Source organism: Pan paniscus, chromosome 3 (genome assembly GCF_029289425.2).
Source record: "Pan paniscus chromosome 3, NHGRI_mPanPan1-v2.0_pri, whole genome shotgun sequence".
NCBI classification, from domain to species: Eukaryota; Metazoa; Chordata; class Mammalia; order Primates; family Hominidae; genus Pan; species Pan paniscus.
Genome location: NC_073252.2, coordinates 2800904 through 2816452, shown reverse-complemented (window position 1 = coordinate 2816452; position 15549 = coordinate 2800904). Strand labels below are relative to the sequence as shown.

The following is a 15549-nucleotide window of genomic DNA, read 5'->3' as shown; positions in this document are numbered from 1 at the left end:
TGGAAATTCAAGATGAGATCTGGGTGGGGGACACAGCCAAACCATATCATTCCACCCCTGGCCCCTCCCAAATCTTATGTCCTCACATTTTAAAATCAATCATGCCTTCCCACAGTTCCAAAGTCTTAACTCATTTCAGCATTAACTCAAAAGTCCAAAGTCTCATCCGAGACAAGGCAAGTCCCTTCCACCTATGACCCTGTAAATCAAAAGCAATTTAGTTACTTCTTAGATACAACGGGGGTGCAGGCATTGGGTAAATACAGCCATTCCAAATGGGAGAAATTGGCCAAAACAAAGGGGCTACAGGCCCCATGCAAGTCCGAAATCCAGCAGAGCAGTCCAAATCTCAAAGCTCCAAAATTATCTCCTTTGACTCCATGTCTCACATCCAGGTCACGCTGATCCAAGAGGTGAGTTCCCATGGCCTTAGGCAGCTCCACCCCTGTGGCTTTGCAGGGTACAGCCTCCCTCCCGGCTGTTTTCACTGGGTGGTGTTGAGTGTCTGCAGCTTTTCCAGGTGTACAGGGCAAGCTGTCAGTGGATCTATCATTCTGGGGTGTGGAGGACAGTGGCTCTCTTCCCACAGCTCTACCAGGTGGTGCCCCAGTAGGGACTCTGCTTGGGGGCTCCAACCCCACATTTCCCTTCTGCACTGCCCTAGCAGAGGTTCTCCATGAGTGTCCCGCCCCTGCAGCAAACTTCTGCCTGGGCATCCAGGTGTTTCCATGCATCCTCTGAAATCTAGTGGAGGTTCCCAAACCCTCATTGTTGACTTCTGTGCACTGGCAGGCTCAACACCATGTAGAAGCTGCCAAGGTTTGGGGCCTGTACCTTCTGAAACCACGGCCTGAGTTCTACTCTATGTTGGCCCCTTTCAGCCACAGCTGAGACGGCTGGAACGCAGGGCACCAGGCCTCTAGGCTGCACACAGCAGGGGAACCCTGGGCCCAGCCCAGGAAACCATATTTTCCTCCTGGGCATCTGGGCCTATGATGCGGGGGGGGGGGGGGGGCTGCCATGAAGGCCTCTGACATGCCCTGGAGACATTTCCCCCCACTGTCTTGGGGATTAACGTTTGGCTCCCTGTTACTTATGCAAATCTCTGCAGCTGGCTTTAATTTCCCCTCAGAAAATGGAATTTTATTTTCTAGCACATTGACAGGAGGCTGCAAATTTTCCAAACTTTTATGCTCTGCTTCCCTTATAAAACTGAATGCCTTTAACTGTACCCAAGTCATCTCTTGAATGCTTTGCTGCTTAGAAATTTATTCTGCCAGATACCCTAACTCATCTTTCTCAAGTTCAAAGTTCCACAAATCTCTAGGGCAGGGGCAAAATGCCGCTAGTCTCTTTGCTGAAACATAACAGGAGTGACCCTTGCTCCAGTTCCCAACAAGTTCCTCATCTCCATCTGAGACCATCTCAGCCTGGATTTCATTGTCCATATCCTTATCAACATTTTGGTCAAAGCCATTCAACAAGTCTTTAGCGAGTTCCAAACTTTCCCACATTTTCCTGTCTTCTTCTGAGCCCTCCAAACTGTTCCAATCCCTGCCTGCTACCCAGTTGCAAAGCTGTTTCCAAATTTTCAGGTATCTTTTCAGCAGCATCGCACTCTACTGGTACCAACTTACTGTACTAGTCTGTTTTCACGATGCTAATAAAGACATACCTGAGACTGGGCAATTTACAAAAGCAAGAAGTTTACAAAAGCCAGTTCCAAATGGCCGGGGAGGCTTCACAATCATGGCGGAAGGCAAGGAGGAGCAAGTCATGCCTTACATAGATGGCAGCAGGCAAAGAGAGCTTGTGTAGGGAAACTCCCCCTTATAAAAGCATCAGATCTCTTTTGTTTTTTTAGATTAAGTCTACTCTGTTGTCCAAGCTGGAGTGCAGTGGGATGATCTCAGCTCACTGTAATCTCCACCTCCTGGGTTCAAGCAATTCTCCTGCCTCAGCCTCCCGAGTAGCTGGAACTACAGGCATGTACCACCATGTCCAGCTAATTTTTGTATTTTTAGTAGAGACAGGGTTTCACTATGTTGGCCACATTCGTCTTGAACTCCTAACCTTGTGATCCGCCCGCCTTGGCCTCCCAAAGTGCTGGGATTACAGGCATCAGCCACCGCGCCTGACCTAAAGCATCAGATCTCTTGAGACTTATTCACCATCATGAGAACAGCATGGGAAAGACCTGCCCCCAAGATTCAATTGCCTCCCACTGGGTCCTTCCCACAACATGTAGGAATTCAATGTGAGATTTGGGTGGGGACACAGCCAAACCATATCAGCACCTGTATTCCCATTTACTTGGGACACTGAGGCAAGAGGATTAATTTAGCTTAAAGTTTGAGGCTGTAGGCCGGGCACGGTGGCTCATGCTTATAATCCCAGCACTTTGGGAGGCTGAGGCGGGCAGATCACCTGAAGTCAGGAGTTCAAGACCAGGCTGGCCAACATAGTGAAACCCTGTCTCTAATAAAAATACAAAAACGAGCTAGACGTGGTGCTGCCCACCTGTAATCCCAGCTACTCGGGAGGCTGAGACAGGTGAATCACTTGAACCCAGGAGGTGGAGGTTGAAGTGAGTTGAGAAAGAACAAGATTCTGTCTTTAAAAAAAAAAAAAAGTTTTAGGCTGTACTGTGCTATATAATTGCACCTGCAAATAGCCACTGCACTCCTGCCAGGGAAACATAGGAAGACAACCTTCTCTTAAATTAAAAATAAATAAATAAATAAATAAGAAAGAAAAAAAGAAAAGGGCTGGACATGGTGGCTCACACCTGTAATCCCAGCACTTTGGGAGGCCGAGGTGGGTGGATCACAAGGTCAGGAGTTCGAGACAGGCTGGCCAACATGGTGAAACCCCATCTCTAGTAAAGATACAAAAAATTAGCCAGGTGTGGTGGCACATGCCTGTAATCCCAGGTACTCAGGAGGCTGAGGCAGGAGAATTGCTTGAACCCGGGAGGCAGAGGTTGCAGTGCTGAGATCGTGCCACTGTACTCCAGTCTGGGTGACAGAGCAAGACTCCGTCTCAAAAAACAAACAAAAAACAAAAAAACACAGATGATCATGATGGGAGAATAGGAGAGAACATTTCTACCTGAGGCATTTTCAACTTTTCAACTTGCAAGAGTAGGAGGCCAGAACCAACACTGGAAGACATCAAGAAGGTACTTACAAGGGAAGCAAATTTTAGTGCAGGTAACACAGAATGCTGCCATATTTAGGAGCAGAATTTAGCAGTAGTTTGGCTAAAGTAAGAGGTGAGGTGTGGCAGACAGGGAAATGCCTAGGCCCTAGGACAACTTCCCTTAGCTGGTGAGAGGAGAAAACTTAGGAAAAATAACTTTGAGGAATACAATACAGTCACTGAGAATCAATAAATTTTCTTGAGGATAATTATCAGACTCCTCTGCGGTGAAAGCAAAAATAAAGATACTATTTTGTTTTTACTATTTGAAGTTTCTAGAAACATTGGCCATGTGCTTTCCCACCACACAAAAAAAGCAGATGACATAACAAAGCCTAACAAAAGGAACAAAGGTAGGAGTCAGGGGTGGGGTGAAGTTTTGAGCTCTGCTTACTAATTGTGTGACCTTGGGCAAGTGACCCTGATCTCCCGGTGCCTCAGGAAGAGTAAAATGGGGCTAACTACAACAACTATCTTATAGAGTGGTTCTGTAAGAGAATGAGAAGTAGGGAATCACTCAACCATAGATATTAAATCATGAGTCAGGAGTCTGAGACCAGCCTGGACAAAAGGGCAAGATCCAGTCTACAAAACTTTGTTAAAAATTAGCCAGGTGTGGGCCAGGCGAGGTGGCTCATGCCTGTAATCCCAGCACTTTGGGAGGCTGAGGCGGGTGGATCATGAGGTCAGGAGATCGAGACCATCCTGGCAAACACGGTGAAACCCTATCTCTACTAAAAATACAAAAAATTAGCTGGGCATGGTGGCACGTGCCTGTAGTCCCAGCTACTGGGGAGGCTGAGGCAGGAGAATGGCGTGAACCCGGGAGGCAGAGCTTGCAATGAGCCGAGATTGCGCCACTGAACACCAGCCTGGGCGACAGAGTGAGACTACATCTCAAAAACAAACAAACAAACAAACAAACAAAAAGCCAGGTGCGGTGGCGTGCGCCTGTAGCCCCAGCTACTTGGGAGGCTGAGGTGAGAGGATCTCTTGAACCCAGAAGTCGGAGGCTGCAGTGAGTTACGATCGCACCAATGCACTCCAACTGGGGCAACAGGGAGATATTCTCTTAAAAAATAAATAAAAAATGCTAATGATCATTTGAGTCTTCACAAAGTTGTAACATTGTTGCTCGTGAAGGGTCTTGCCCTGATGATGGCTGCTCATGGATCAGGGCGGTGGCTAATGAAGGTTGGGGCAGCTGTGACAATTTCTTTTTCTTTTTTTGAGATGGAGTTTTGCTCTTGTTGCCCAGGCTGGAGTACAACGGCGCAATCTTGGCTCACCGCAACCTCTGCCTCCCTGGTTCAAGCAATTCTCCTGCCTCAGCTTCCCGAGTAGCTGGGATTACAGGCATGCCCCACCACGCCCAGCTAATTTTTTTGTATTTTTAGTCGAGACGGGGTTTCTCCATGTTGGCCAGGCTGGTCTGGAAGTCCCAACCTGAGGTGATCCACCTGCCTCGGCCTCCTAAAGTGCTGGGATTACAGGCGTGAGCTACCGCACTGGGCCAACTGTGACAATTTCTTAAAATGAAGTTTGCTGCATCAGTTGTCTCTTCGTTTCATGAAAGATTTCTCTGTAGCGTGCAATGCTGTGTGATAGCATTTTACCCACAGTGGAACTTCTTTCAAAATTGGAGTCAATCCTTTCAAACTCTGCCACTGTTTTATTAACTAAGTTTATAAAATATTCTAAATCCTTTGTTATAATCTCAACAATGTTCACTGCACCTTCAGCAGTAAATTCCACCTCAAGAAACCACTTTCTTTGCCTGTCCACAGGAAGCAACTCTCCATGTGTTCAAGTTTTATTTAAAAATTGCAGCAATTCAGTCACATCTTCAGGTTCTACTTTTTTTTTTTTTTTTTTTTTTTTGAGACAGAGTCTCGTTCTGTCAACCAGGCTGGATGGAGTGCAATGGCGTGATTTCGGCTCACTGCAACCTCTGCCTCCTGGGTTCAAGCGATTCTCCTGCCTCAGCTTCCTGAGTAGCTGGGATTACAGGTGCGTGCCACCACACCTGGCTAATTTTTTTTGTGTTTTTAGTAGAGACGGTGTTTCACCGTGTTAGCCAGGATGGTTTCAATCTCCTGACCTCGTGATCCGCCTGCCTTGGCCTCCCAAAGTGCTGGGATTACAGGTGTGAGCCACCTTGCCTGGCCCTTTTATTTTTTTGAGACAGAGTCTCACTCTATTGTCCACGCTTGAGTGCAGTGGCCCGATCTTGGCTCACTGCAACCTCTGCTTCCTGGGTTCAAGCAATTCTCCTGCCTCAGCCTCTGGAGTGGCCGGGATTACTATGCAGTAACAATCCCACTACCACGCCCAGCTAATTTTTGTATTTTTAGTAGAGACAAGGTTTTATCATGTTGGCCAGGCTGGTCTCCAACTCCTGACCTCAAGTGATCCATCAGGCCCAGCCTTCAGGCTCTACTTTTTTTTTTTTTTTCTAGACAGAGTCTCGCTCTGTCGCCCAGGCTGGAGTGCAGTAGTGTGATCTCGGCTCACTGCAACCTCTGCCCCTCCAGGTTTAAGCAATTCTCTGCCTCAGCTTCCAGAGTAGCTAGGATTACAGGCGTGTGCCACCACGCCCTGCTAATTTTTTGTATTTTTAGTAGAGACGGGGTTTCACCATCTGGCCAGGCTGGTTTTGAACTCCTGACCTCGTGATCCACCCGCCTAGGCCTCCCAAAGTGCTGAGATTACAGGCGTGAGCCACCACGCCCGGCCAGGCTCTACTTTTAATTCTAGTTCTCTTGCTATTTCCACCACATCTACAGTTACTTTTTCCATTGAAGTCTAGAACCCCTCAAAGTCACCCATGAGGGTCAGAATCAACTTTTTCCAAGTTCTTGTTGTGTTAATTTATTTTTTTTTTTTTTAAGACGGAATCTCACTGTCGCCCAGGCTGTAGTGCAGAGGCACAATCTCGGCTCACTGCAGCCTCCACCTCCTGGGCCCAAGCGATTAACCTACCTCAGCCCCTCAAGTAGCTGGGACTACAGGAGCGTGCCACCACGCCTGGCTAATTTTTGTATTTTGTTGGTAGAGATGGGGTTTCACCATGTTGGGCAGGCTGGTCTTGAACTCCTGACCTCAGGTGATCTGCCTGCCCCAGCCTCCCAAAGTGCTGGGATTACAGGCGTGAGCCACCGTGAACTGCTGATGTTGATATTTTGACCTCCTCCCATGAATCACAAATATTCTTTTTTTTTTCTTTTTTGAGATGGAGTCTCGCTCTGTTGCCCAGGCTGGAGTGCAGTGGTGCTATCTCGGCTCACTGCAAGCTCCTCTTCCCAGGTTCACACCATTCTCCTGCCTCAGCCTCCCAAGTAGCTGGGACTACAGGTGCCCGCTGCCAAGACCGGCTAATTTTTTGTATTTTTAGTAGAGATGGGGTTTCACCATGTTAGCCAGGATGGTCTCGATCTCCTGACCTTGTGATCCGCCCACTTCGCCTCCCAAAGTGCTGGGATTACAGGCGTGAGCCACTGCGCCTGGAGACAAATATTCTTAATGGTATCTAGAATAGTATATCCTTTCAGGAGGTTTTTAATTCACATTGTTGACACCCATCAGAGGAATCACAATCTATGTAGCTGTAGCCTTACAAAATGCATTTCTTTCTTTCCCCCTGCCGCCCTTTTTTTTTTTTAAGAGACTGGCAGTGGAGGGGGTGGTCTCACTATGCTGCCCCGGCTGGTCTCTAACTCCTGAGCTCAAGCGATCCACCAGCTTTGGCCTCCCGAAGTGCTGCGAGTACAGGCATGAGCCACCGTGCTCAGCCTCAAGATGCATTTCTTAAGTAAGATTTGAGAGTTGAAATTACTCCTTGATCCATGGGCTGCAGAACAGATGTTCACATTAATCTTACTCATCTCCATGAGACCTCTTTGGTGACTAAGCACATTCTCGATGAGCAGTAATATTTTGAAAGAATCTTTTTTTCTGAGCTGTAGATCTCAATAGTGGGCTTAAAATATTCAGTAAAACATACTGTAAACAGATATGCTACTATACAGGCTTTCCTGTTTCAATGATCAGCACACAGTAGATTTTTGCATAATTCTTAAGGGCCCTAGGATTTTCAGAATGGTAAATGAGCACTAGTTACAACTTAAGTCACTGGCCACACTAGCCCCTAACAAGAGAATCAGCCTGTCCTTTGAAGCCAGGCATTGACCTTTCTCTAGCTATGAAAGTCCTAGATAGTATTTTTTTTTTTCCATATAAGGCTGTTTCATTTACATTGAAAGTCTGTTGTTTAGTGTGGCCACCTTCATCAATTATTTTAGCTATATGTTCTGCATAACTTGCTGCAGCTTCTTCATCAACACTTACTGCCTCACCTTACACTTTTACATTACAGAGGTGGCTTCTTCCCTTAAACCTCATGAACCAACCTCTGCCAGTTTCAAACTTTTCTTCTGTAGCTTCCTCACTCTTCACAGAATTGAAGAGAGTTAGTACCTTGCTCTGGATTAGGCTTTCACTTAAGGGAATGTCATGGATGGTTTGATCTTCTATTCAGACCACTAAAACTTTCTCCCTATCAGCAATAAGGCTGTTTGGCTTATCATTCATGTATTCATTGGAGTAGCATTTTAATTTCAAGAACTCTTCCTCTGCATTCACAACTTGGCTAACTGTCATTCAGCACAAGAGGCCTAGCTTTTGGCCTATCTCAACTTTTGATATGCCTTTCTCACTAAGGATAATCATTTCTTAACTTGACTTACAGTAAGAGAGATTCAACTGACTGCTCCTTTTGCCTGGACACTGTAGGGTCACTGACTGGCCTAATTTCAATATTGTGTCTCAAGGAATAGAGAGGCCTGAGGAGAGAGACTGGGAACTGCCAGTCAGTGGAGCTGTTAGTACACACCCAACTTTTACCAATTAAGTTCACTGTCTTATATGAGTGCTATTCATGGTAACCCAAAACACTGATCACAGGTCACTATAACAGATGTAATAATGAAAAGGTTTGGGGCTGGGCACGGTGGCTCATGCCTGTAATCCCAGCACTTTGGGAGGCCGAGGCAGACGGATCACTTGAGGTCAGGCGTTCGAGACCAGCCTGGCCAATATGGTGAAACCCCGTCTCCACTAAAAATACAAAAATTAACTGGGTGTGGTAGTACATGCCTGTAATCCCAGCTACTCCGGAGGCTGAGGCAGGAGAATCACTTGAGCCCAGATGGCAGAGGTTACAGTGAGACCGAGAACACGCCACTGCACTGCATCCTGGGTGACAGAGTGAGATTCCACCTCAAAAAAAAAAAAAAAAAAAAAAAAGTGTGAAATATTGTGAATTACCCAAACGTGACACAAGAGACACAAAGTGAGCACATGCTGTTGGAAAAATGGCTGACACAGACTTGCTTGATGAATCCTTGCTATAAACCTTCACCTTGCAAAAAAAAAAAAGGCGGTATTTGCAAAACACAATAAAATGAGTTATCTCTTATTCCCTCCATCCTCACCCAGCTACAGGAGGGCCAGCACCACGACTGTTTACTGCTGTATTCCAAGCAGAAAGGTTGGCATACAGGAGACCTCAAAAATACGCTACTTTGATCTTGAGGAGAGTGAAAAATCTTACTCATTTTATGTACAAAGCACAGATGTGCATACATTATATAAAAAGAAATAATTTACGTATGGCATTAAGATTTCATGAAGATTAGGAAAACAATATTTACAAAAGGTCCTTACAAAGGTAGTAATTCAAGAAAAGATCAATAAACGATGTATTAAAGTAAGATTTTTGGAAGCTCAAATTCAGGCAATACAAAAGCCAGCAATATATCTTGCTACTCGAATGCCTCTATTTCACCTCAAACTCACAGATAAAACTGAACCCAATATGTCCTTGTCCATTAAAAAGCAAATCACCAAGAAAGTAACAAAAGATTCCCTTCAATGTCTCTTTTATTGACAGTGGTCCCAAAACTCCTGGTCAATGAATTCAAAACCCAAATCCTGCAGTTAGGACTTAACCTCATCTGCTGCCAAAAAGCTGGCTGTGTGACCTTGGGCAGACCACTTCACTTTTCTGGACCTCAGTCTCCCCAATCAGTTGGACAGTCTAAGCCAGGCTCCAGAGCTGAGACCCTACGTCTGGCTCAAGAACTTGGTGCAGAAACAGAACGAAGATTATTAAGTTTGTGAACGTCTATGGGAACCGACAAGTGAAAGACAAAAGCTGAAATCCCTACCAAAACGGCTTGCCCAAGCTCCATCCTTTTCCCTCTTTCCTCGATGGATCAAAGGCGTAAAAGCCGTGTTTACTAGCAACTCTGTTTCGGGTCGTGAGAATCTTCATACACCTGTCTATAGGCGCGCCAGAGCGGTGAAGGGCCCGAGCGGTGCAGGGCTGGGCCGCAAGCCTCACAGTTGCACGTTCCACCAACCACCAGCCGGGGCCCGGAAGCGCGCCCGGAAATCGAGGCCCTACTAAGTTTTAGACTGCGACCTCGGCGCCCCCACGGTCAGGCCCGCACCCGTACTCAGATCCTCCCGACCTACAAAAGGCCCCGCCACGCGGCCCACGCACCCCGGCAAACTCGCAGGCCCCACGATGGCGGGGCGGCGGCGCGAACACACAAAGGAGGCGTCGTCAGCGGGGAACAAAAACCCTGTCCAGGTCTTCCCCCTAACAGCACACCCTGCCCGACTTTCCAAGTGACCTTGGGGGCGTTCCTGCCCCTCCCAGAGTCTCAGTTTCCCTTCCTAGGCTAGGGACTAAGCCCCATGGCCGCGGCCCCCCAGGGTGAGCCGAGACCCAGACGCAGACCTCCTAACTTCTGTTGCCCGCGCCAAGCCGGGCTCGGTGCGCCCGCGCGGACGGCAGTGCGAGCGACCAGGGCTGGCTCGAGGTCCCGGGCTGCAAAGCCTCGGCTGGGTCAAGCCGCGCAGCGGGCCTCCCCCAAGCGGCGCGGGCCGAGGCCTCTGTAGGCCGCGAAGCTGCCTAAACCTCGCATCTGCAAGGCCCTGACTTACCGCTGCTTTCCCGCAAAGCCCGGCCTAACCTGGAGCTAGTTAGGTCCGCAGGCGCCGCCGCCGGCGCACTCCGGAGAAGAAGCTCCTTCTTCAGCCGCCCAGGAGAGCTCCTCGAGAAAGATGCCGCCGCCTCAACAGCAACCCACTTCCGCTTCGGAGGCCTCGGCTCCGCCCCCATCATGTCCCCATTGGCCGCCCGCCTACTCTACTTCCGCGGTCGGCCGGGTAAGGACAAATTTTTTAATCCTATTGGATAAGAAAACCATCTGTTACCACTTTAAAACGCGCCTCTTTCCGCCCCCGCCCACAATCGAGCGCACTAACTCGCACCTTCCGGCAAGAGACGGCGCGGGCGCGCCCCGCCCGCAAGGCTTTTCGGGAGTCACGGTCTGAGGGCGACCCGGGCGACCCGGTCGCCCGTCCCCGGCTGCCACTGACCGCCCCAACGCCGCCAGGGACTGCCCGCCAGCTGCCTCCGGAGCCGAGCAGGCCCCGAACCTTCCCATTCCTAGATTTCCAGCCGCACAACAGCCGCGGTGCCCCTGGCTCGACGCAGCTGGCCGGAGGCGCGGAGCTGGTCGTTCGTCCCGCCCGCCGTTCCGCGCCCCTCTCCCGGCTCTTGTTTCCTCGCCTCTTAACGAGGCCTTTGTGAGGAAGGTTGCTGGGCCTGGGGACTCTGACGATCGGCTGGAAACCAGGCCTGGCCCTGTTTCAGCATCCCCGCGTGCCAAGCCCTGGGCCGGCGTGCGGGTCCCTGCCCCTGCGAGGAAGCTGGGACTGTTGCAGGCCTGGGTGGAGACGTGTACATAACAGAGGAAGAGTGTGGAGGATTGGAGGACTCAGGGCAGCACGGCAGAGGTGCATGCAGGTCCCCGGTCGGACTGGAGAATGGGCGGTGGGTTTCTTGAGCTCCAGTCCCTGAGCTCGACTTTGACATGGGTTTAGCAACCAGGAAAAAAGCCCACCTTGTCCCTGCTGCCTGAGAATACCCAGACCTTAGTCCATGGCCAGCATCTCTGGTCCCTCGGCACCCTCAGGCAACGTGAAGGTCACCCCAAATACCTTGGGTTACATTGTTTCCTTACAGTGAGCTTGTTTGTTTTAGTGGCGCGATCTCGGCTCACTGCAAGCTCTAACCTCCTGGGTTCACGTGATTCTCCTGCCTCAGCCTCCCGAATAGCTGGGATTACAGGCGCCTGCCACCACGCCCGGCTAATTTTCTTTGTATTTTTAGTAGAGACGGAGTTCCATCATGTTGGCCAGGCTGGTCTCGAGCTCCTGACCTCAGGTGATCCACCCTCCTTGGCCTCCAAAAGTGCTGGGATTACTGGTGTGAGCCACCTCGCCCGGCCACCTTACAGTGAGTTTCTAACCTCGAAAATGGAGTCAAATAACGGAATGACAAGGCAGATAGAAACCAGAGCATTAACGTTTTTGTGTTGCATTTACAAACAATATGTGTTTGCTATTTTTCGTAATTGTAAGGAAATCTGGCATGGTAGAGTATCTGATAGATAAATGTAATTCTCATGTAAAATATCTAAGTATTTGTGTTTTTTGTTTGTTTGTTTGTTTTGAGACGGAGTCTCGTTCTGTCGCCCAGGCTGGGGTGCAGTGGCGCAATCTCGGCTCACTGCAAGCTCCGCATCCCGGGTTCACGCCATTCTCCTGCCTCAGCCTCCCAAGTAGCTGGGACTACAGGCGCCCACCACCACGCCTGGCTAATTTTTTTTTGTAGTTTTTAGTAGAGACGGGGTTTCACCGTGTTAGCCAGGATGGTCTCGATCTCCTGACCTCGTGATCCACCCGCCTTGGCCTCCCAAAGTGCTGGGATTACAGGCGTGGGCCACCGCACCCGGCCTTTTTTTTTTTTTGAGATGAGGTGTCACTCTGTCACCCAGGCTGGAGTGCAGTGGCACAATCATGACTCACTCACTGCAGCCTCGACCTCCCCAGGTTTAGATGATCAACCCACCTTGGCCTCCCGAGTAGCTGGGACCACAGGTGTGTGCCACCATGCTTGGCTAATTTTTTTGTATTTTTTTTTGTAGACACTGGCTTTCGCCATGTTGCCCAGTCTTGTCTTGAAGTCCCGGGCTCAAGTTATCTGCTCACCTCGACCTCCCAAAGTGTTGGGATTACAGGCATGAGCCATCACACCCTGCCCTAAGTATTTGATTTTTGATAGCGACTGTAAGTTGAAAGGTATAACATTTTCCGAAGTTTGTGATTATAATTGGAGCAAAGAGAACTTAAAAGTTTAAAAGAAATGTAGACATTTAATATATCTATGAGAATTATTTAAATATTAATACTTGATAAGGCAGACAACGGAAATGCTAAAAAATAAAATTAGATTCTACGTATATAAATGCAGTTGAAAATGTTTAAGAGAATTTCAGTTCATAAATGGGGCCGTACATGATTAATCAAAATGGTGGTTAAAAATGATCAGATTTAGGGCGGGCATGGTGGCTCTCACCTGTAATCTTAACACTTTCGGAGGCTGAGGTGGGAGGATTGCTTGAGCTGAGGAGTTTATAGATGAGCCTGGGTAACATGGTAAAACCCCCTCTCCACACACACACACACACACACAAATAATAATTAGCCGGGTGTGGTGGCATGTCCCTGTGGTCCCAGCTACTCAGGAGGCTGAGGCAGCAGGATTACTTGAGCCCAGGAGGTCATGGCTGCAGTAAGCTGTGATTGCACGTCAGCTTGATTGACAGAATGAGACCCTCTCTCTCTCTCAAAAAAAAATCAGATTTAGAAAAAGTAATATTAGTAATTTGTATTTTACAGCCTAAGGAAAAGTTAGGGTTTTCTGTTTGTAACTGTAACATATTGAAGATATGATGTTGAAAAAGTCTCTATAAATACCAGTTTCATGCTCAAAGACTGCCTTCAGCCAGGGCAACATAGTGAGACCTCATCTCTACTAAAAATAAAAAATTAGCTGGGTGTGGTGGTAAGTGCATGCAGTCCCAGCTAGTAGGGAGGATGAGGCAAGAGGATCACTTGAGCCCGGGAGTTTAAGGCTGTATGAGCTATCATCATGTCACTGCACTCCAGCCTGAGTGACAAAGCGAGACCCTGCCTCAAAAACAAAAACAAAAGCTGCTTTCAAGTCTTCTCCAAGCCTCACTTGCACTGAACTTGTTCCTTCACAAATAGCGCTTCCCTTGGGCCCTGAACGCCCGCAGCTTAGAGAAAAGACCGGCACCTTGGTGCTCCCATAGTCCCACAAGTCGAAACCAGCTGAATGCAGGTTCCTGGGCCTCACACCAGCTACTAAATCTGTTTCTTCACTATTTCCAAAGAAAGCCCCTGCCCAAGTGGGTCTCAGATGCTATCAACAAGGATCTTCTGACTAGCCTGTACTCAGGCAAAATGTCCACTCCCCAGGCAGTCCAGCCAGGAAAGGTTCAGAGAGGGATTGTCAGCACTAGCTGGGCCATATCTCACTCTGGCTGGCCCCCTTTGGGGGAGTAGCTTGATTCTCTGTAAAGAGCCTATGCAGGGAGGGGAGGCAGGGGCCCCTAGTGTGAAGGCTCTGGGCTCCTAAGGGTGTGCCCCTTAGCTGCCTGTGCAGGGAGGGGAGGCAGGGGCCCCCAGTGTGAAGGCCCTGGGCTCTTAAGGGTGTGCCCCTTAGCTGCCTGTGCAGGGAGGGGAGGCAGGGGCCCCCAGTGTGAAGGCCCTGGGCTCTTAAGGGTGTGCCCCTTAGCTGCCTGTGCAGGGAGGGGAGGCAGGGGCCCCCAGTGTGAAGGACCTGGGCTCTTAAGGGTGTGCCCCTTAGCTGCCTGTGCAGGGAGGGGAGGCAGGGGCCCCCAGTGTGAAGGCCCTGGGCTCTTAAGGGTGTGCCCCTTAGCTGTTGCTCTGGAACAAACCACCCCAAAGCTTGATACTTTGAACGACAGACATTTATTGTTGCTCATGAATCTATAAGACAGCGGGGTGGGGGGAGGTTCTTGTCCGGCTGCCCTCTCATTTTGTGCTCTGCTAGTCTAGGATGGCCTCTGAGATGGTGTCCTCCACATGGTATCTGATCCCAGCAGGCCACCCTAGTCATGCTCACATGGGGCCTGGCTAAGGTTCCAAGAGAACAAGTGGGAGCCCCAAGGCCACCTGAGGCCCAGGCTCAGAACTGGCACGTGGTCACTTCTGTTGCACCCTATTAGCCAAAGAAAGTCACTAGGCCAGACCAGATGCAAGGGCTGGGGGAATAGACTCCACCTCTCGATGGGAGGTGTAAAGTCACAAGGCAAGGGGCAGGGATACACAGACATTTTGCCATCACTCTATCACACAATGCCTACTCCCAGGCCACAACTTTAGGGAATGGTCCGAGGCCTGCTCCCACCTAGGTTTGTATGAGGAGAGGCCCCACGTGCTCTCAAGCTAGCTCTAAGCGGCTGCTCAGTCCAGGAGGGGGCAGGGGAAGACCTTGTTACCTGCCAACCAACAGTGTTGCCAATAGTACCCTCACTTTGTTAGCTGCCACATCTCCCCTCTGCTCCAGAGGCCAACCTTCTAGGTGAAGGGTAATTCCCCTGCCTTGCCACAGTGCTTGCTTCAGGCACCCATGCAGACCTTCCCTCACTGCAGGAACTGGCTCAGCACAAGCATGTTCAATTCAGGCCAATGAGACTGGGGCAACTGTTCTTTGTTCCTCAGTCTGGAACTGCTACCAGAGTGGAGACTGAGCTCCTGGATCGGGTACATCCTGAAGTCTGCTGCCTTTGGATTGGCATTATGAGAGCTAATAAATCCCCCTTTGAAACCCCCAGAGCTCAGAGGGGCTTTCTAGGCCAGGCATCATCAATGTATTCCGTCAATATCAAATTAAAAGGGTTTGGATCACACAACACGGGATATGAGCAATGTTTATTTCTTTTTTTTTGAGATGGAGTTTGACTCTTGTCACCAGACTGGAGTGGTGCGATCTCAGCTCACTGCAACCTCCGTCTCCTGGGTTCAAGCGATTCCATTCTCTTGCCTCAGCTTCCCGAGTAACTGGGATTATAGGCGCCGGCCACTACGCCCAGCTAATTTTTGTATTTTTAGTAGCGACGGGGTTTCACCATGTTGGCCAGGCTGGTCTTAAACTCCTGACCTCAGGTGATCCACCTGCCTCAGCCTCCCAAAGTGCTGGGATTACAGGTTTGAGCCCCCTTGCCTGGCCAATGTTTATTTCTTTAAATGAAATTTAATCTGCTCCCAGCTGCAATTCTACAGAGATGTGGAAATTCTTCTCCTTACCTACCTGGGTGGTAAAATCCTGGGGTTCTCACAAACTCAGAATATTGGAGTAGGGCTCTTGTCCTTTAGCCTGTT

General features: G+C 49.2%; 1 protein-coding gene and 1 long non-coding RNA gene across 3 annotated transcripts in view; one reads left to right on the top strand and one right to left on the bottom strand.

The window, feature by feature from the left end:
* RNF4 (ring finger protein 4) overlaps window positions 1–10376 on the bottom strand; it is a 47228-nt gene extending 36852 nt beyond the window's left edge. Inside the window, exon 1 of one of the 2 annotated variants that reach the window (XM_063603487.1) lies at window positions 10242–10376. The gene's annotated coding sequence lies outside the window, so the exon portion shown is untranslated. Of the gene's footprint in view, window positions 1–10212 lie in introns of both variants that reach the window. The other variant, XM_008965493.5, reaches the window with a different exon arrangement.
* A 126-nt stretch (window positions 10377–10502) lies between these two features.
* On the top strand, window positions 10503–15080 carry LOC129397555 (uncharacterized). Its single transcript, XR_008625045.2, has 2 exons — window positions 10503–11070; window positions 11447–15080. It is a non-coding gene; the product is annotated as an uncharacterized LOC129397555 (long non-coding RNA).
* Window positions 15081–15549: the final 469 nt, after the last annotated feature.